This window comes from Macaca thibetana, chromosome 1 (assembly GCF_024542745.1).
Source record: "Macaca thibetana thibetana isolate TM-01 chromosome 1, ASM2454274v1, whole genome shotgun sequence".
NCBI classification, from domain to species: Eukaryota; Metazoa; Chordata; class Mammalia; order Primates; family Cercopithecidae; genus Macaca; species Macaca thibetana.
In genome coordinates this window covers 27,871,092-27,893,092 of record NC_065578.1, presented here as the reverse complement: position 1 = coordinate 27,893,092, position 22,001 = coordinate 27,871,092, and the positions used below count along the sequence as shown (strand labels likewise).

General features: G+C 51.3%; 1 protein-coding gene across 8 annotated transcripts in view; it reads right to left on the bottom strand.

Annotated features, from left to right (window-relative positions):
* EPB41 (erythrocyte membrane protein band 4.1) overlaps positions 1 to 22,001 on the bottom strand; it is a 339,397-nt gene that overhangs the window by 232,130 nt on the left and 85,266 nt on the right. For 7 of the 8 annotated variants that reach the window (XM_050794655.1, XM_050794666.1, XM_050794658.1 and 4 more), the window contains exon 1: positions 5,471 to 5,611. The exons of the other annotated variant lie outside the window; for it this stretch is intronic. The gene's annotated coding sequence lies outside the window, so the exon portion shown is untranslated. Of the gene's footprint in view, positions 1 to 5,470; positions 5,612 to 22,001 lie in introns of those variants that run through there. 8 annotated transcript variants of the gene reach the window in all.

Below are 22,001 nucleotides of genomic sequence, written 5' to 3'. Positions count from 1 at the left end.
TTTGTTTGTTTGTTTGTTTCAGACGGAGTTTCCCTCTTGCCCAGGCTGGAGTGCAATGGTGCGATCTCGGCTCACTGCAACCTCCGCCTCCTTGGTTCAAGCGATTCTCCTGTCTCAGCTTTCCAAGTAGCTGGGATTATAGGTGCATGCCACCAGGCCCGGCTAATTTTTGTATTTTTAGTAGAGATGGGGTTTCATCATATTAGTCAGGCTGGTCTCAAACTCCTGACCTCAGGTGATCTGCCCCCCTCAGCCTCCCAAAGTGCTGGGATTATAGGCTTGAGCCACCGCGCCCAGCCTCATTTTTACTTGTCTATGCCTCATTTATTCATCTGAAAACTGGAGATAGTATCAGTATTCACCTCACAGGGTTGATGTGAGGATTAACATGGGTTAATACATGTAATACGTCTGGAAGGATGCTTGGCACACAGTAAACTGTTCAGAAGCGTTTGCTATTGTCATTACAGGGGCTGTTGGCGTGGGTTTCAGAGGGACCCAGAATGGGTGACCTACCTGACAAAGTTGCTGTAGGGGGTTAATGAGACAGTGAGAGGTGAAGTTGAGTACAGTGCCGGGTACCGGCAACTGCGCAATAAACGGTGGTGGTGTCCTTTTTTTTTTTTTTTTTTTTTTTGAGACAGAGTCTCATTCTTATTGCCCAGGCTGGAGTGCAGTGGCACAATCTTGGCTCACTGCAACCTCTGCCTCCTAGGTTCAAGCGATTCTCCTGCCTCAGTATCCCGAGTAGCTGGGATTATAGGCTCCTGCCACCTCATCCGGCTAATTTTTTGTATTTTTAGTAGAGACGGGGTTTCACCATGTTAGCCAGGCTGGTGTCGAACTCCTGACCTCAGGTGATCCGCCCACCCTCACCTCCCAAAATGCTGGGATTACAGGCGTGAGCCACTGCACCCGGCCGGTGGTGTTATTCTTAGGGCTTCTATCCAGCATAACCCCTGGATAAAGCATCTCAACAGAGGAGCTGTCAGAAATGCTCCCAGCATCACAAACACAAACCCAGAACTGCAGCTTTGGACTGAAAAATGACCAGCAATCACATTCTCACCTGATTTTACAAATGCCTCATCTCCTTTAACCTTCACAAGAACCCAGCAAGTGGACAAAGGAGAAACTGCTACTACTCCCACTTTAAAGATGAGGACAGTGAGGTGAAGGGACTCTCCTGTGTCCTCAGGGATGCCACTTCACACCTCCAAGCCTAGTTAAGTGGCCAACCCAGGGTTCTAGCTCACATCTGCCTGGATTTTGTTCTCTGGGTTTTCCCTTGATTTGTTTCCCTTCAGTCTCGGGGGTACTGGCTGCACAGCCCCAGACAAGCCTTTGAACCTCTCCAACCTCAGTCTGTTCATCTGAAATATCTGTCAAATAGCTGGCACAGGATCCAAGCTGTTCCTGACCCAAACTCTTCCTTCACAGACTCAGTCGCTGTCACTCCAAGCCCTCCTCTAACCCTTTATCTTATTACTGACCTCGGCCACTAGCCCGGCAGTCAAGGAGTGTCTACACTCATTTAAGTCCATGCTTTACAGATGGGGAAACTGAGGTCCAAAGTTGGCCACATACCCAAGGTTGCCTTTTAGTGCCCGGTCTGGCACCTGGGCAGTAGCTGGGTGGGGCTGCCCCTCTGGGGATACCCCTAGTGGGCCCTGGCTGAGCTGGAGGTTGCTCCCTCTGCCCCTTTCTCTCTAGCTGGGCCCAGGGGCCACCCAACAAAGGCAGCACAGCTTGTTCCCCAGCTCCCCAGCCTCAACATCCCAGAGCTCAGAGCTTGCTCCAGTAGGGGTCAAACAGTTCCATAGGTAAGGGCTGAGCAATGTGGGCACCTCAGTACCCATGGGGTGGAGGCTGCCATTCTTAGTTAAGTCTGGGCTTTGGAGTTGAACTTAAGTTCAAATCCCAGCTCGGCCACTTCCCAGCATTGTGATTTTGGTCAAGTCTGTTCAGCTCCCTAAACTCCTGCAAAACAGGGATAATATTTCCCTCATGAGGTTGTAAGGATTGAATGAGTTAATGCAGCATATTAAATGCTTAGGACAGAATGCTGTGCATAGTAAGTGCTTAACAGGCAGTGACTGTAATTATGATTAGAGAACAGAGGCCAGGAACAGGACTTGTGGGCCCATGATACTCTGCCTTCATCTTGCTCCATCCTATCCCCTCACGTGGGGTGAGGGTAGGGGGTAGACTAAGTCCCAAACCAGGTCCTGAGGCTATAGTAATAGGTGCTGGAAGACCCATAGAGACTTTAGACTTATCTCCCATACTCTTTTCACAGAAAGGGAAACTGAAACCCAGGGAGAAAAGTGACTAGCCCACAGATTATAAAGGAGTGGAATCCCACCCCCCTTTAATAAATATCAGAATCAGCCAGGCACGGTGGTTCATGCCTGTAATCCCAGCATTTTGGGAAACCAAGGTGGGCAGATCACCTGAGGTCAGGTGTTCAAGACCACCCTGGCCAACATGGTGAAACCCTATCTCTACTAAACATAAAAAAATTAGCTGGGCATGGTGACAGGCGCCTGTAATCCCAGTTACTTGGGAGGCTGAGGCAACAGAATCGCTTGAACCCAGGAGGTGGAGGTTGCAGTGAGCAGAGATTGTGCCACTGCACTCCAGCCTGGGCAACAGAGTGAGACTCTGTCTCAAAAAAATTACATTAAATTAAATTAAAATTAAATATGAAAATCTTAGGCCCTGGGAAAATTCTGAACTCCCCTATCCCCAGGAGCTGTCGTACAGACCCATTCTGCAAACCCCTAACAAATCTCAGGCCACCATAACTCTACGGTGAGCCCTCTGTGAGTATCCTGCTCAGCTCTGTGGCTGGCATACCTGTTTATGGTGCACAGTACGTGCTCAGGAAAGGCTTAGAGAATAACCAAATGAAATTCGGTTTGGTTCCACACCTCTGCTCAGGCTTCCTCTCCAGAAGTCTCTCCTTGCATCTCCCCTCCTCACTCCTCACTCACCCCAGCCTCGGTCTCTCCCTGCAGCCTAGGTTCCACCAGCTGGGCTCAGCTTCAGCCAACAGAGGTCTGGACCTCCACAGGGCCCGCACAGTGTCCGCATCTTCCTAGCTAGACGGATGTTCCTGCCCAGCACGGCCAGCCAGGCTCCTGGCCATGGTCCATTCTGCAGAGAGGGTGCTGGCCCTGCCCTACCATGTCTCCACCCACACTGGTCTGGGGAGTAAGGCAGCCTGGGTGGGAACTTCTGTTGGCACCTGGGGCCTACAGGAGGGAGGCCAGCCCTGGTCTAGGAGGTGGATGGATGGGCCAATCAGGAGACAGCCGGGTGTGGGGCCTCCTGGCCTTAATGAGTACCACCCACACACCCAGGCACTCCACCCATGCCCCATGTTGCTGGGACCTGGCAGGTGGTGGTGCCTGGCTCTCCTGTACATACACTGGAAACCTCAGGGCTTCCCCACTCCATTCCCTTCTTAAAACACTCTACTGGCCTGCTATCAGATCAGCTACCATTCTGGTCTGCATACACATTGCTTTATTTGATGCTGCGTATGCCTGCAAGGTCCAGATTATTGACAAAGGACAAGCCTGGGACTCAGAGAGGTGAAGTGACTCATGCAGGGTCACACAGCAGGAAAGTGGAAGGGTCAGGATTCAACCTAGTTCTGCTGTGTGCAGAGCCTACCAGGCACTGGATGTCCCCTTTCCTCCCTCCCTCTACTCCTTTCAGCTTCTGGCTCTCTTTCTTCTCAAACCTCCTACCTCCTTGCTCAAAGTTTCTCCGTGCTTAGAATTAATAATTCCCGGCCAGATGCGGTGGCTCATGAGGTCAGGAGATGGAGACCATCCTGGCTAACACAATGAAACCCCGTCTCTACTAAAAATACAAAAAAATTAGCTGGGCGTGGTGGCGGGTGCCTGTAGTCCCAGCTACTCAGGAGGCTGAGACAGGAGAATGGCTTGAACAGGAGAGGTGGAGCTTGCAGTGAGCTGAGATCAGGACGCTGCACTCTAGCCTGGGCGACAGAGCAAGACTCCGTCTCAAAAGAAAAAAAAAGAATAATTCCCACCTCACACCTGCTTTAACGCCTTATTTACAGTTATTTCTGAAGTGTCTGTCTGACACTCAGGAGAGAATTCAAGGCAGGGAGTGACCCCAGTGGGTGCTCCTTAGACTTGTGGGTCTGTCATTCTATATCCCCACCCCCCTCCCCAACATGCAGAAGTCCCTTGGGCCTCCTCCTGCTGGTCTCTTCCCCACCCAGCCTCCTACCAAGACCATCCTCCCGGCCTGGAACTGGGTGGAGGTAGGGCGCTTGCTGAAGCTCCGGGGCGCGTGCCAGTGCTCTGGCCCCTCCCCAACCCCTCCCGCTCCCCTTCAATAGCTGAGGACTTGACCCTGACGAGACACTAGGCTGCTCTCACAGGGACTCCCAGCTGCCTTAAGCCCAGCCCCAACCAGGCTCTGTCCAAGCCTCCTCCTTCTGGAGGAAAGGGCTCCAGAGGCGGAGAGGAGGTCGTCCGTTCCCGAACCCAGGAGCTATGGGTCCTGGAATCACCTTCCCCAACCCTCCTCTCCCCTCCCCACTTCTGGAGCGAACTCGGGCTCAGGTTGGTCTGGACAGGTCCCTCCCTGCCTCCAACTAGCTGGAGAGGAGGGGTCCTGTCCCACCCTGAAGAGGTGGGGCCTGCCAGGAAGTATAGGTGAGGGCGAGACAATTCTTGAGGAAAGACAGAGGACAGAGACAGGAAGAGACAGCCAAACAGAGACGACAGATGAGAGATACAGGGAACCCAGGGATGAGAGCGAACCGGAGCCTGAACCGGACAGAGAGACCCGGGAGACCCAGACAGAGGGAAGTGCCCTAGACCAAGCCTGGCAGGGAGGGTGTGGGGCTGGCGCGGCGGCCGGGGGGGCCACCCTGGCGGGCACAGCCGGCGCCCCAGCTCGCGGGTCCCTGGGTCCGGAAACTCAAAGTCAGTTACGTAAGGGTCGGAGCGGGGCGCGGGGCTCCAGGCCCTGGCGCCCCCTCCCGCTGCGCGCCGCCCGCCCGCTCCAGCGCTGCTGCGGGCCCGGCAGGAGCATGCAGGGCCGGGCAAGGCGGGGCTGGGGGGCAGTCGGGGACTGCGCCGCCCTGCAGGGACTCGCCCGGGGACACCAAACCCAGGACCCCCACCCCAGACAACCAGGACCGGCCGGACCCGGACGTGTCTAGCTCCGGATCCAAGCTCCCGGACCCCCTCTCCAGACTCCCACGCCCCTCCCTGCACCCCGAACTTTAAGACGCCCAGACTCCTTTGGACCCCAAGTTCGGATTCTGAAATCCGGGACCCCTGGACCCCTCAATCCCGGACCCTTCGACCCTGGTCTCGCCTCTCCCGGGACGGTCCGAGCCCTTTGGGGTGGGTTCTTGTGTCCCTCACCCTGTCCCTCCCGGGGACCGAGGGTCGTCCCCCAGGTGGTCCAGGCTCACCTGGGCTGGGTGCGGCGGGGACTGGGCCGGACCGCGTTCTGGCTCCGCGCCGCTCTCGCCCTTTAAGAGGTTCCTGCCACTTTGCCCCGCCGGGGCCTCCACCTGCACTGACAGGGCAACTCCATCGTGAGGCCCCGCCCCACCCGCTAGGCCCTCTGATTGGCGCAGGCAACTGCCGATCAGCGGGGCGGGGAGAAGGAGGCGGGGCAGAGGAGTGCGAGAGTCGCAGCTGGGAAGGGGTGGGGGCTGCAGGTGTGGCCTGGTCCGGCGGGGACACTGAACCGGGGGCTGCTTTGATAGACCCCAGATGTCAGGGGAGAGAAGGGCAGGGACTTCCTGGATTGACTGGTGTGACGTCATATGACAAAAGTGTGAAGCAATTTGACACGTGGTACTGCCCCTAAGGGTACTAGGTAGAGGGGTTGGTCAGAGGGGATCTAGGGAAGTGACCCTGAGGAGACTCACCTGGATCACCTGTCCTACCACTTCGTCAGGCTTGACCTTGAACAAGTCACTTCTCTGGATCTGAATTTCCTCAACCATAAATATTACAATGTTTTCCTGAGAATTAGCGATGTAAGTTAAATGTCAAGCATAGGTCTGGTACACTGGTATACAGTAGGCGTTCCGTAAATGCGAGTTCTGGATCCTGTCATGCCCGCCTTGCCACTCTTCTCAGTGACTTTTCCCCTCCTGATGGTCCATTCCATCAACACTGGCAGGGGCTTCCATGGTCACTGGCCGAAGACTCATTCCCTCCCTCCCATTTCAGGCCTGGGCTGGCTTACATATGCCCATGTCAGGAAGCTCACCACCCCGCAGAATGGCCTCTTTCATTTTAAAACCAACCCTGACACTTCAAAAGCTCTTCATCACAGAATCATAGGATCATAGAATATTCCAGGCCAGAGCACCATGGAAAACTAATCCTTTCTTTGGACAAATATGGCAAACTGAGGCTCGCTGAGGACAAAGCTGCCTTCCTCTGAGTGTAGTGATCTTCCTACTAAAGTGATCTTCCTACTAACTCGACTTCCCGTGTTCCAATCCCCAACGCTGCCACTTCCTGAGTTACTCTGGGTGAGTTACTAACTCTCTCCGAGCCAGTTTCGTCCTCTGCAAAGTGGGGTTAATAAAAGTATTTTCCTCAAGGGTTGTGGCAAGAATTGAATGAAAGAATCCATGTCAAGTGCTAAGAAAAGTGCTAGTCCCAGAGTAAGCATCCAATAAGTGGTAGCATTTATTATAATTACTGATGTTATTGTTATATTGATATATAACTGAATTAAAAGTCATACATTGACTGACTCTCCTCCTGCTCCAAATTCACTGAGGCCTTCTCTGAGTCAGGTCCTGTTTGAGGCTTCAGGGCCCTGGTTCCTGCCTTCAAGGAGCCCATAGTCGGCCGGGCGCGGTGGCTCAAGCCTGTAATCCCAGCACTTTGGGAGGCCGAGGCGGGCGGATCACAAGGTCAGGAGATCGAGACCACAGTGAAACCCCGTCTCTACTAAAAATACAAAAAATTAGCCGGGCGCGGTGGCGGGCGCCTGTAGTCCCAGCTACTCAGGAGGCTGAGGCAGGAGAATGGCGGGAACCCGGGAGGCGGAGCTTGCAGTGAGCCGAGATCGCGCCACTGCACTCCAGCCTGGGCAACAGCGTGAGACTCCGTCTCAAAAAAAAAAAAAAAAAAAAAAAAAAAAAAAGGAGCCCATAGTCTAGCAGAGGAGGGTCAGACTGAGCCCTTAGACCTGGGAGATGTTTTCTGATAGAGGGAGGTGGGCTCCAAGGGACTAGAGAAGCGTTGGATCCTTTGGCCAGAAATCAGGACACTTGAGACCCTTTCAGTCCCTATCCCTGTGAATCCTCTGGGGAAGCCTGGCACACACATAACCAGGCTCCCAAGCACATTGATGTACCTTGCACTTACTTATATCACACCTGCCCACCAGACAGTATGGCCCGGGGGTTATGAGATAGGGATTTGGAGGCAGGTGAGTCTGGGTTTTGGGCCTTGGGACAAGCCACCCATCCCCCACCCCCGGGTAAAATGAGATTAATAATAGTGCTAACTTTATAGAGAGCTGTTGTGATGATTAAATGAGAGTATGTGAAAATGTATTTCAAATAGCAATGACTCTAGCAGCATTTTTTAATTGCTCTCACACGTACTCATGCACCCAGGAGAGTGCAGGCTGTCAAATCTTTAATTTGGCCTCTGCAAACAGTGGCTCCTCCCCCAATCCCATCCCCACCCCTGACTCAATCACAGGGCTAGGGAAAGGAAAACCCCAGCAGTCAGGTGGATGGGGTGATTCTAAAGAGCTGCTATGGGCCCTGCCCCCTCCCTGCTGGGGCAGCCACGTGGCTCTAGCTCTGTTGGGCTGAGCTGCCTGTGGGTGACTCAGCAGTGCCAGTGCCTGCCCCAGCCTGATAAGAGAGAGTGTGTGTGTGTGTGTGTGTGTGTGTGTGTGTGTATGTGTGTGTGTTTGGGGTGTCCAGGGAGGGCTCTGTGTTTCTGAATTTGTGCATGGGGAGTACATTTGGGAATATGCTTGTGATCCTGTATCTCTTGTTTCTGTGCATTTGTGTATGTGTATGTGTAGGGGGGTGTGTTTTGGTGCTTGTGAGGGTGTGCCCACGTTTGTGAGTTTATATAGAGGGTATGAATCTGTGTCTGTCTGTGTCCTATAAACAGGCTGTCCCCTGGGCCTCAGGCCCTGGGACCTAGAGAGCTCTGCCCTGTCCCATGGCCCTCCTGTGTGTGTGTTTCTCGTTGAGGTGACTTGTGCGCTTGTGTGGGTGAAGGCCTTGTGTGGCCTTGTCAGTCACTGAAGCGGGGAGGCTGTCACTGCCTGGACTTCGGGCCCCCTGACCCAGGGCCTCTGCCAGTGACATCATAATCTTCACCTCCATCCCCAGACTGCAGGGAGCACTTTGCTACCTGAGGTGCCTCTGTCAGCAGTGACCTCTTGAAGAAGTCACTCACATTTAGCGATCCTGGTTCTTTTACAAGCAATTGCTCACTTTATCTTATTGAATCCTAACAGCCAAAAATGTTCTAAAGAGCTTCTGAGGCTCAGGGAGCTAAAGTGGCAAGCCAAGGTCACACCACTCTTTTTTTTTTATGAGACGGAGTCCCGCTCTGTCGCCAGGCTGGAGTGCAGTGGCGTGATCTCGGCTCACTGCAACCTCTGACTCCCGGGTTCAAGCAATTCTCTTGCCTCAGCCTCCTGAGTAGCTGGGATTACAGGCACAGACCACCACGCCTGGCTAATGGTTTTTTTTTTTGTATTTTTAGTAGAGATGGGTAAGTAATAGAGGCTGTGAAGGTGACAGGCAGGGGGCAGCTTTCCTCCCTCGGCTGAGCATTCAGTTCCCTGGGGCCTGTGGGGTGCTGATAAGCTTGGGGGCTGGGGGAAGGAACCTGTTTGTGTCTCCCCTCTCTTCCTCTGAGAAGGCCTGCACCTCCAGGAACTCCTTATCCTGCCAGAGCCTGGGCACTCCCACCAGCTTCAGATGGGCTTGAGGTGGGTGATAAAGAAGCCAAGAAACAGACAGGGTGGGGACGGGGAGTGCACACGTGGGAGCCTCTGTTCCTTCAGCAGCGCTTCATTGAGCGTATTATTAAAAGTTGAGACTGACAAAGGGGCAGAGAGTCACAAGACCAGGCCACAAGAAATGGTAGAGGGAGAGGACACTCAGGCCTGAGGTAGGGGGTGTGGCCGTTCCGGGTTTGAATCCTGACTTCCTCATTTACGGGGCTTATGACTTCCTCCTAGCCTGTCTCCTCATCAGTCAAATGAGGTAATGGCTCTCACCCTGCCTGCTTTTCCCCGGCCCATGATACTAGAAGGGAAAGGCATTTGTAAAGTGTTAATAATGGATGTTCCTGCTGTTACTCATGGCTTCCTATGAGGAAGGCCCTAAAGCAATTGTATGCCCAGAGCCCAGAGAGGGGAAAGTGATTTCTTCTGAGGGAGTAAAGAAGATTGCCTGGAGGAGGTGACCTCCCAGCTGGACATTAGGGACTAATTTACTAGATGGAAATGAGAGAGGGCATTCCAGGTGGAAGAACAGCCTGCACAAAGGGTTGGAGGTAGGATAGTGAAGGTGTACTCTGGGAACAGACAATGGTCTGGGATCGTTAAAGGACAGGGTGAATCATGAGACCAAATTGTGGAAGGCTTCAAATGCCAACTTAAGACACAGGGGGAAGAGACATTTGGGGATGGTCAGTGAGTCTTTGAGATAGAGGGCACTGGGGTGTGGCAGTCATTTAGGAATGGGTACGGAGACAGTGAAAATTGGTAGGCAGTGGGTCAGCAACCCTTCTCCAGGAGAATGCATTTGAAATTTGGGGCCAGGCGCAGTGGCTTACACCTATAATCCCAGCACTTTGGGAGGCCGAGGCAGGCGGATCACATGAGGTCAGGAGTTTGAGACCAGCCTGGCCAACCATGGTGATACCCTGTCTCTACTGAAAATACAAAAAAATTAGCCAGGCATGGTGGTGGGCGCCTGTAATCCCAGCTACTCAGGAGGCGGAAGCAGAGGTTGCAGTGAGCCGAGATGGCACCACTGCACTCCAGCCTGGGCAACAGAGTGAGACTCTGTCTCAAAAAAAAAAAAAAAGAAGAAGAAGAAGAAAAGAAAAGACAAAAGAAAAAAAGATAAGAAATTTGGGGGCCGGGCGCGGTGGCTCAAGCCTGTAATCCCAGCACTTTGGGAGGCCGAGACGGGCGGATCACAAGGTCAGGAGATTGAGACCATCCTGGCTAACCCGGTGAAACCCCGTCTCTACTAAAAATACAAAAAACTAGCCGGGCGAGGTGGCGGGCGCCTGTAGTCCCAGCTACTGGGGAGGCTGAGGCAGGAGAATGGCGTAAACCCAGGAGGCGGAGCTTGCAGTGAGCTGAGATCCGGCCACTGCACTCCAGCCTGGGCGACAGAGCAAGACTCCGTCTCAAAAAAAAAAAAAAAAAAAAAAAAAAAAAAAGAAATTTGGGGAAAATCCTCAGGAAGACATCAATGTGGGGAAGAGGTTGCACAGCCCTTCCAAGGGAGAGATGGGGGTTGGTAGGGATGGAGAAAAAGCCAAGTCAGACACTGCAGCCCAGGGAGGGGCCCATGTATGGGCACAGAGGATGCCAACAAATGAACACTGAAGAGCCCTGAAAGGCCCCATTGCCTAGGAGTTCCTCGGCTTTGCTGCAGCGTGGAGTAGGGGCCAATCCTATCAGGAGAACCCCTTCCCAGGAGAGGTGACATCTCCGGAAGGCCTTGTTGAAACCCCAATGGCTGTCAATGATTGTTGGTGTATTATGTAGTCGGGTGCTTTACTGACCTGTTTTCACAAGATACCCCTGTTTTATGGATGAGTTAAATGAGGCAGAGGGAGGTGAGGTGATCTGCTCACTATCACATAACCAGGACATGACAAGGCCAGGACTTGAAGGCAGTACTCGCTATTTGCAGGGAGGGGCAGGAGAGAGCTGATGGAGGTGTTTGGGGAGAGCTGAGATTCTGGCTATGTGGGACTCTGAAACCTGGAATGAGCAGGTGCCAGGGTGAGGGAAACACGGTGTCTGCCGCCCCCTCGAGGTCATGGAGCAGCTGGGGCGGAAGTGCAGAGCTAAGCCTTCCAGGCTGCCAGAAGCTGAGTTCCTGGGAAAGGCGGGTGCCTTTGAGCGCACAGGTGCGCACTCAAGGCAGGAGGTGATAGTGAAAGGGGGGCTTTCAAATGGGCTATCCTGGATTGCAACCTCACAGCTTGCCACAACTTGCTGTGAAACCCTAAGTCCCTTATGTTTGCTCTTCATTTTTTTCTTCTCTGGGGACTTTGAAAAGATTAAAAGAGATCATCAATGGCCAGGCAAGGTGGCTCACACCTGTTAGCCCAGCACTTTTGGGAAGCGAGGAGGGAGGATCACTTGAGACCAGCCTGGCAATCCAGTGAGACCCTGTCAAAAAGATGAAAATACACTGGCCTGAAAGTAGTGAATTATCTCAGTTGATTATTCACAGTCAGTTACAGATCAAACTCCTTGTTCTATTCTTTCCCTCCTTCTCACTACCGCGCTTGACTGGTCTTTAAAAAATTAATAAATAAAAATAAATTTAAAAAATAGGCCAGGAACACTGACTTATACCTTTAATCACAACACTTTGGGAGACCAAGGCAAGGTGATTGCTTCCGCCCAGGAGTTCACGACCAGCCTGGGCAACGTGAAGAAACCCCAACTCTACAAAAACAAACAAACAAACAAACACAACGAAAAATTAGCCAGATGTTGTGGCATACACCTATAATCCCAACTACTCAGGAAGCTAAGATGGAGTATCGCTTGAGCCCATGAAGTCTAGGCTACAGTAAGCTGTGATTGTGCCACCGCACTCCAGCCTGGGCAACAGAGCAGGACCCTGTCTCAAAAATAAATACAAATTTAAAAAATAAAAGAGATCATCTTACATCCTATGAAGCCGTTTCACAGCCTTTATTCTCTCTTTGCAGTTGGGAAAACCGAGGACCCAGTGGGCAGATCCAGGATTGTGGGGCCTGAAGCTTGTCTGGGACGGGGGTCTTCTTAAGATAAAGAATGCAAAGTTAAGAATACAGGCCAGGCACGGTGGCTCACGCCTGTAATCTCAGCACTTTGGGAGGCCAAGGCAGGTGGATCACCTGAGGTCAGGAGTTCGAGACCAGCCTGACCAACATGGTGAAGCCCCATCTCTACTAAAAATACAAAAATTAGCCAGGCATGGTGGCGTGCACTTGTAATCCCAGCTACTCAGGAGGCTGAGGCAGGAGAATTGCTTGAACCCAGGAGGTGGAGGTTGCAGTGAGCCGAGATTGTACCACTGCACTCTAGTCTGGGCCACAGAGCAAGACTCCATCTCAAAAAAAGTTAAGAATACAGAAGGTGGCCGGGCATGGTGGCTCATGCCTGTAATCTCAGCACTTTGAGAGACTGAGGCTGGCGGATCACTTGAGGTCAGGAGTTCGAGGGCAGCCTGACCAACATGGTGAACCCCCACCTGTACTAAAAATACAAAAATTAGCCACATATGGTGGTGCATGCCCGTAATCCCAGCTACTCAGGAGGCTGAGGCAGGGGAATCGCTTGAACCCAGGAGGCAAAGGTTAAAGTGAGCCGAGATCGTGCCACTGCACCCCAGCCTGGCAACAGAGTGAGATTCCGCCTCAAAAAAAAAAAAAAAAAAGCCCATGGCCATTCAAAGCCAGAGGACACAGTGGGAACGAGGAGGAGTAGAGTAGAAGGAGACAGTGGGCTTACTCCACTAAGGTTAACATGGTTTACTTTTCCAAACTGTACAGAAACATGCGACCTTGTCAACACAAGGCTGAGGTCCCTCATAGGGCCTATGCAAGTGTGGGACTGCCCCTGGGCCTGTGATATGCTTTGGCTCTGTGTCCCCCACCCAAATCTCATCTTGAATTGTACTCCCGCAATTCCCACGGTCTTTGGTGAGTACACAGCTATTGTCTGAGCTCCTGCAGTGCTGTCAGTCTACTGTTGCGCATTAGTAGCCAGTTCAGTCGGACATATCCTGAACTTCTCCTTTTACAGCCAGACCTGTGCTAGGTACTGTGGGGTGGGGGTGGGGAGACAGAGGACTCAGATCCAGTTCCAGCCCTTTTCTAATTCACAGTCTGGTGGTCAAATAAGACATGGACGCGGTCTTAAAATGTTTAGGGCCAAGAAGAACTTAGATATCAACTAGTCCAGGAGGTTATCAAACTCTTTTTTTTTTTTTCTTTACTTTTTTTTTTTTTGAGACAGAGTCTCACTCTGTCACCCAGGCTGGAGTGCAGTGATACGATCACGGCTCACTGTAGCCTCAACCTCTCCGGTCTTAAGCAATCCTCCCATCTCAGCCTTCCAAGTAGCTGGACTACAGGCATGCACCACCATGCCTGGCCAATTTTTTTTTTGTATTTCGTAGAGACAGGGTTTCACCATGTTGCTCAGACTGGTCTCGAACTCCTGGGTTTAAGTGATCCTCATGCCTCAGTCTCCCAAAGTGTTGGGATCACAGGCATGAGCCACTGTGCCCAGCCTCAGACTCTTAATGATAGAAGCCCAATGTATGAAACAGAGGGAAGCAGCGCTGTTCTGAGTGAAGCAGAGGGTGTGGGTGGGTAAGGTGGGGTTGGCCTCCCCTCTCCCTCCCCACCGACCCCCTATGTGGCTTCTTCCAGCTCCTCTAAGGAACTATGAGTTGGAAACACTGCCCTAGTTCAAGCTCTTTGCTTTAACCAATGAGAAAACAGTGGATCGGCAAGGGTAAGAGACTGGACCAAGGTCACAACAAGGGAGTGGCTAAGGCTGGATTCAGACCCAGGTCCAACCGACTCCTGGTTTGAGGTTCTCTTTGCTCAACCTCAATACTAAAGAGTTGGGACAGAACCACCCCTCCCCACCACGACCCACCTCCCCCTGCTCATCCACTCAGCAGAGTTGGAATGGTGACGAGAAACTCAAAGAGGTCCCAAAAGCCTGTAGGAGTGGGACAGCGAAGAAGGAGCCCATTTTGTGCCCCCACATTGGAATGAGGACAGAGATTGGACTTTTTTTTTTTGGAGACAGAGTCTCACTCTGTTGCCCAGGCTGGAGTGCAGTGGCATGATCCCGGCTCACTGCAACCTCTGCCTCCTGGGTTCAAGCAATTCTTCTACCTCAGCCTCCCGAGTAGCTGGGACTACAGGCGCATGCCACCACGCCTGGCTAATTTTTGTATTTTTAGTAGAGATGGGGTTTCACCATATTGGCCAGGCTGGTGTCAACTTCCTGACCTCATGATCCATCCACCTCGGCCTCCCAAAGTGCTGGGATTACAGGCATGAGCCGCCGCATCCGGCCCGGGACTGGACTTTTGTCTTTGTTCACTGCTTATCCTTAGTCTGAGTACAGAGCTCACCACATTGTGAACAATAAAATATTAGTTGAATGAATTAATTTAAGGCAGCAGTTCAGGGTAGGAGAAGCTTCCCAGGGGTGGTGAAATTATCCCTCCAGGTTGACCTCATCCTGATCCCCTGATTCACACAGGGGTTGAACATGTGTCCCAGTGGAAGGTGTGGATACAAAGAGGTGCATGCATGTGCACACCTGTAATATGAATGTATGTGTGCATGTGTATGTTAACAGATGCCAAGAATGAGTCTGTGAGAGAGGACAGAATGTCCCCAAGCTGTGGAGGTTGGAGGGCTGGGTGATGTTTGGGCACACATCCAAGCGTGTGTATGCATGACCTCTGGGTCACAGGTGCACAGGTGTACAGGTGTGGGCCTATTTGTATGTGTCTGTGAGGTGTTTGCGAACTGAATCTGGGCTGGGCTTCCTGCATGTCTTAGTAAAAATTCCCAGCTTCACTGCTTCTTCCTCCTCCTTCTCTTCAGAGCACTTTCCTGACTATCACAAGAAGCCATTGTGTGACTTTGAGCCAGTCACTTCCCCTCTCTGAGCTTCCATCTCCTCATTTTTTGTCTGTTTGTTTGCCTTTGAGACAGGGTCTCACTCTGGCTGGAGTCCAGTGGTGCTATCGTGGTTCACTGCAGCCGCAATCTCCCAGGATCAAGTGATCCTCCCACCCCAGTCCCCTAAGTAACTGGGACTACAGGCCTGTGCCACCATACTTTGCCAACTTTTAAATTTTCTGTAGAGATAGAGTCTCACTATGTTGACCAGACTGGTGTCAGCTACTGGGCTCAAGTGATCCTCAGACCTCAACCTTCCAGTGTTGGGATTACAGGCGTGAGCCAACACACCCCAGCCCATCTCCTTTTTTTTTTTTTTTTTTTTTTTTTTTTTTTTTTTTTTTTTTTTTTGAGACAGAGTCTCGCTTTGTCACCCAGGCTGGAATGCAGTGGTGCCATCTCAGCTCACTGCAACCTCTGCTTCCCGCGTCAAGTGATTCTCCTGCCTCAGCCTCCCAAGTAGCTGGGATTACAGGCACCTGCCACTATGGCTAGCTAATTTTTGTATTTTTAGTAGAAATGGGGTTTCGCCATGTTGGACAGGCTGGTCTCAAACTCCTGACCTCAAGTGATTCACCCATCTCAGCCTCCCAAAGTGCTGGGATTACAGGCATGAGCCACCGCGCCTGGCCCATCTCCTCATTTGTTAAACACACTCACTTTAAAGTGTTTTTTTTTTTTTTTTTTTTTGACAGAGTTTTGCTCTGTCACCCAGGCTGGAGTGCAGTGGTGCGATCTTGGCTCACTGCAGCCTCCGACACCTGGGTTCAAGCGATTGTCCTGCCTCAGCCTCTTGAGTAGCTGGGACTACAGGCTTGCGCCACCACGCCCGACTAATTTTTGTATTTTTAGTAGAGACGGGGTTTCACCACGTTGGCTAGGATGGTCTCGATCTCCTGACCTCGTGATCCACCCGCCTCGGCCTCCCAAAGTGCTGGGATTATAGGTGTGAGCCACCGCTCCTGGCTGTTTTTAATTCATTTAATTGAAATAGCTATTAGAATTTTTCATGTGCCAAGCACTGCATAAGGCACATGGATTGAGAAAACAAATATAACTATAAAGGACAGCAGTGCCTGACCTATAATGGACAGTTAGCCAATAACAATTCCCCACCCCATCCACCTCCCTTGTTCGTGTCCCTCTTTCAGGAACCAATTCCAATGCACAGCTTCCAGGGATGAGCAATGGAGGAAAGAATGGAATGGAGCAGGAACTAAGAGAGGGAGCTAATGCAAGATATAGCCGGTAGGTGGCAGCAGCGTCCGTGAAATGAGCCTGGTCTCGGGCAGCCTTGCCTAAATTTCTCCCAAGCCAAGCTGTTTGACGGTGTGCACGTGTATGAACACAGGTGTACAGGTGTGCATCTGTATGGGTCGGGTGTATGGGTCACAGGTGTACAGATGGGGGCCTATTTGTATGTGGCTGTGAGGTATGTGTGAATCGTTCCCCGCCGCCCCCACTCCCTGACGCAGCAGTTCTTAAACTTTCGGGTCCTGGACACCTGGAGCATCCAATGAAGGTTTAGGATCCTGCAGTTAAGTACGAAGTTCGTATTCCATTTTAAAAGGCTCTGGAATCAGCTGTGGACCCCTTGAACATTCTTCTGGGTAAGGAAATACACCCAAATGTAGGTGTGTGTGTGTGCGGGGTAGGGGTTGTTCTTTTCAACTCAAACATATAAATAATTACTTTTTAAAATTTTGGGTCGGGCGCAGTGGCTCGCACCTGTAATTCCCACCACTTTGGCAGGCGTGGGAATTACAGGCGAACACTTGAGCCCAGGAGTTGGAAACCAGCCTGGGCAACACGGCGAAACTCTGTCTCTACCAAAAAATACAAAAATTTGCCGGGAATGGTGGCACTCGCTTTTAGTTCCAGCTGCTCGGGAGGCTGAGGTGGGGAGGATCACGTGAGCCTGGGAATCAGGTGGCACAGTGAGCCGAGATCGCGCCACTGCAGTCCAGCCTGGAAGACAGAGGAGACCTTGTTTCAAAAAAAATTTTTTTTGTACAAATTTATGGGTCATATGTGAACTTTGGTTACATGTGTGTAATACGTACTGATCAAATCAGGTGTTTAGGGTGTCCATTCCCTGCGTATAATACATTTTTGTTAAGTATAGTCACTCGACTCTATTATCAAACACTGAATTTATTCCTTCTTACTGTATGTTTGTACCCTTTAACCCAGTTCTCTTCAGCCTCCCCTCTCCCACCACTAGCCCTTCCCAGCCTCTGTTATCTTTTTTTTTTTTTTTTTTTTTTCTTTTTTTTTTTTTGTTGAGACGGAGTCTCGCTCTGTCGCCCGGGCTGGAGTGCAGTGGCCGGATCTCAGCTCACTGCAAGCTCCGCCTCCCGGGTTTACGCCATTCTCCTGCCTCAGCCTCCCGTGTAGCTGGGACTACAGGCGCCCGCCACCTCGCCCGGCTAGTTTTTTGTATTTTTAGTAGAGACGGGGTTTCACCGTGTTAGCCAGGATGGTCTCGATCTCCTGACCTCGTGATCCGCCCGTCTCGGCCTCCCAAAGTGCTAGGATTACAGGCTTGAGCCACCGCGCCCGGCCCCCAGCCTCTGTTATCTATCTTCCTACTCCCTATCTTCATGTGATCAAACATTTTAGCTTCCACCTATAAGTGATAACACGTGAGATTTGTCTTTTTGTGCCTAGCTTACTTCTCCTTTTTTTTTTTCTTTTTTTGAGATGGAGTCTCACTCTGTCACCCAGGCTGGAGTGCAGTAGTGACATCTCGGCTCACTGCAACTTCTGTCTCCCAGGTTCAAGCGATTCTCCTGCCTCAGCCTCCCAAGTAGCTGGGACTACAGGTGCACGCCGCCACACCCAGCTAATTTTTGTATTTTTAGAAGAGATGGGGTTTCACCATGTTGACCAGGCTGGTCTCCAACTCCTGACCTCAGGTGATCCACCGACCTTAGCCTCCCAAAGTGGTGGGATTACAGGTGTGAGCCACTGTGCCTGGCCTTGTGCCTGGCTTATTTCTCTGAAGATAATCACCTCAACTTCCATCCATGTAGCTGCAAATAACGTGATTTCATTCTTTTTATGGCTAATATTCCATTGTGTATATATAGCACATTTTCTTTATCCGGCCATCCATTGATGAACACAGGTAGATTCTGTGTCTTTGCTCCTGTGAATAGTGCTACAATAAACATGAGAATGCAGATATCTCTTTGATAAATTGCTTTCTTTTTCTTTAGGTAGATACCCAGTAGTGAGCTTGCTGGATCAAATGGTAGTTCTATTTTTAGTTTTTTGACAAATCTCTATACTATTTTCCGTAGTGGTTGTACTAGCTTATATTCCCAACAGTGTATAAGGGTTCATTTTTCCTGGCTGGGTGCGTTGGCTCACGCCTGTAATCCCAGCACTTTGGGAGACTGAGGCAGGTGGATCACCGGAGGTCAGGAGTTTGAGACCAGCCTGACCAACATGGTGAAAGCCTGTCTCTATGAAAAATACAAAAATTGTCCGGGTGTGGTGGCAGACGCCTGTACTCCCAGCTACTAGGGAGGCTGAGGCAGGAGAATCACTTGGACCCAAGAGGCAGAGGTTGCAGTAAGCCAAGATTGCACCATTGCACTCCAGCCTGGGTGGACTCTGTCTCAAAAAAAAAAAAAAAAAAAAAAAAAAAAGAGTTCCTTTTTTCCACATCTTCACCAACAACTGTTATTTTTTGCCTTTTTAATAATAGCCATTCTGACTAGGGTAAGATGATACGTCATTGTGTTTTTGACTTGCCTTTCTCCGATGACCAGTGATGCTGAGTATTTTCTTTTCATATATTTGTTGACCATTTGTATGCAAAATGTCTATTCATGCCCTTTGCCCCCTGCCTTTTTTTTTTTTTTTTTTTTTTGAGACAGTCTCTTGTCACCCAGGCTGGAATGCAATGGCTCAATCTCGGCTCACTGCAACCTCCATCTCCTGGGTTCAAGCAATTTTCCTGCCTCAGCCTCCCATGTAGCTGGGATTACAGGCATCTGCCACCACGCCTGGCTAATTTTTGTATATTTTAGTAGAGATGGGGTTTCACCATGTTGGCCAGGCTGGTCTTAAACTCCTGAGCTCAAGTGATCCACCTGCCTAGGCCTCCCAAAGTGCTGGGATTACAGACATGAGCCACTGCAGGCAGCCTTTTTTTTTTTTTTTTTGAGATGAAGTCTGGCTCTGTTGCCCAGGCTGGGAGTGCAGTGGCGTGATCTTGGCTCACCGCAACCTCCACCTCCCGGATTCAAGCTTTTCTCCTGCCTCAGCCTCCTGAGTAGCTAGGATGACAGGTGCGTGCCACTGCACCCAGCTAATTTTTTGTATTTTTAGTAGAGACAGGGTTTCACCATGTTGGTCAGGTTGGTCTTAAACTCCTGGTAAACTCCTTAAACTCAGGTAATCCGCTCACCTCGGCTTCCCAAAGTACTAGGATTATAGGCATGAGCCACCACACCCGGCCATTTTTTTTTTTTTTCAGTAGTTGAGGTCTCACTCTGTCACCAACGCTGGAGTGCAGTGGTGTGATCTTACTGCAGCCTTGAACTCCTGGGCTCAAGGGAGCCTCCAAAGTAGCTGAGTCTACAAGCATGTGAGCCACCATGCCCAGCTAATCTTTACTCGTTTTATTTATTTATTCATTTATTTATTTATTTATTTTTGAGACGGAATTTAGCTCTTGTTGCCCAGGCTGGAATGCAATGGTGCGATCTCGGCTCACCGCAACCTCCGCCTCCCGGGTTCAAGCGATTCTCCTGCCTCAGGCTCCCGAGTAGCTGGGATTACAGGCATGCGCCACCACGTCCGGCTAATTTTGTATTTTTAGTAGAGACGGGGTTTCTCCATGTTGGTCAGGCTGGTCTTAAACTCCCGACCTCAGGTGATCCGCCCACCTGGGCCTCCCAAAGTGCCCCTCACATTACAGATGTGAGTCACCGCGCCCGGCCAGGTTTCTCAGTTTCTATAATGAGCACATATTCCTTTGATACAGGACTAAGAAACCTCATAAATATCATTGAAGAAAAAAACCTAAATGTTCTTTTCCCCCAGTCTTTCCTTTCTCCCTTAGGGAGGATGGGGTTCCCATGTGTTTGGTGGTGCTGTGGGGTCCCCAGCAGTCTACAGAGAGAGAGAGCAGGCAGGTCTTGCTCAGGTGAGGCACCCTGATAGCAATTGTAGATCCAGGCAGGGATCCAAGAGTGTAGCTAGAGCCAGCAGAGGCGGCTTCCTGGAGGCAGAGGCAGTGAAGCTGACCTGGAAGGGTGATGAAGTTGGCACAAGACAGGAATCTGCTCTGCCTGCTCCCTCACTGAGAACTGCCTGCCCTGAGCTGGACTTCAGCAGTGCTCTTCCTGCAGTGGGTCTCCTCCCCCCTCAAGAGAGTCTGAGGTTGCAGGCCGGGAAGTTGGAACTTAGATTCCTAGGGTCACCTGTTGGAAAGGGGCCCGAGAGGTCATCTGATTTTCCACGCAAGTAGGAGCTATGGAAGGTTTAAGGCAGAGTGTTTTCCCCCATCAATAAGAATGTATCCTAGTTTCCATGCACAGGTGTGTCTCATTGGACCCTCAAGAGAGTCCTGGTAAATACATTGTTTTAAATATTATTGTTACCTTTTTCAAAAGAGGAAAGTGAGGCCCAAAGTGGTCAAACGGATAAGGTTTTCCTCAGGGTATACACAAAGGTGAATAAAAAAATCTCTGGATAGACTGGGCACGGTGGCTCTCACCTGTAATCCCAGTACTTTGGGAGGCAGAGGTGGGCAGATCACTTGAGGTCAGGAGTTCGAGACCAGCCTGGCCAGCATGGTGAGACACCCCCCCCCCGCCCCCGTCTCTACTAAAAATATAAAAACTAGCCGGGCATGGTGGCACATGCCTGTAATCCCAGCTACTCAGGAGGCTGAGGCAGGAGAAACGATTGAACTCAAGAGGTGCAGGTCATGGCGAGATGAGATGGTGCCACTGCACTCCAGCCTGGACAACAGAGCAAGACTCCCTCTCAAAAAAAAAAAAAATCTCTGTATACATTCACATCAACACTGAGATGCTGTCACTCACGCTGGTGCTCACACCACACACACACACACACACACTCTCTCTCTCTCACCTTCACAGCTGTCCTTCCCAGCTTTGGTGGGAGTTGGCTGTGACTAGAGCTGTCAGGCCTCTGTAAAGTCTTCTTGACTGAGTCTCTATGAGCAGAGTGGGGCCAAGAAGCCACCCCAACCCCCACCCCCGGGCAGCCTGGCCGCCCTGGCCCTGCCCACACAGCCTGCCCTGAGGCATGCTGAGATCCTAGTCTGTGTCAGGGCTGTCCATCTGCCTTGGTGCTCATCACCTTGACACGAACAGGCCTCAAGGTGGGCGGCCCTAGGTTGAGGACTTTGAAGGGAAGTTGCCCCAGGGGTGGGGGAGGCTCCAGGCTCTGGTGGCCTCGTAAGGATGGGTCACATGTGATGGAAAACAGGTCTGGGTCAGGAAAGAATTGCCTTCCTGGGAGTTACTGATTAACCACAGGGGCCAGTGACTATTTGAGAACACTGAGGAGGCGGAGGTCTCCTGGGGCATGGGGTTCTAACTCCCACCCCAGGGCCACCTTGAATGTACACAGGGGAGGTCTGGTACTTCTATGGCCTGAAGGGTCACTGAGGGGCAGAGAGATGGGAGAGATCTAGTGGAGCCCCAAGAGGCATGTGGGGTAGGCAGGGCTCTGGAGGACACGGGAGTTAGATTAGGAGAGTGGCGGGGGCGCAGGGAAGGGGAGGAGCCAGTTCAGAGGGTGGAAGGGGAGTGGAGCACAGAGGCCTGGTTTGGTTCAGAGCTCGCTCTAGGAAATGCCTGCCTGTGTGTCTGTCTCTCCCATTACACTAGCGCTTTTTTTTTTTTTTTTTTTTTTTTTTGAGACAGTCTTGCTCTGTCACCCAGGTTGGAGTGCAGTGGCGCGATCTCGGCTCACTGAAACCTCCGCTCACTGCAACCTCTGCCTCCCGGGTTCAAGCTATTCTCTGCCTCAGCCTCCCGAGTA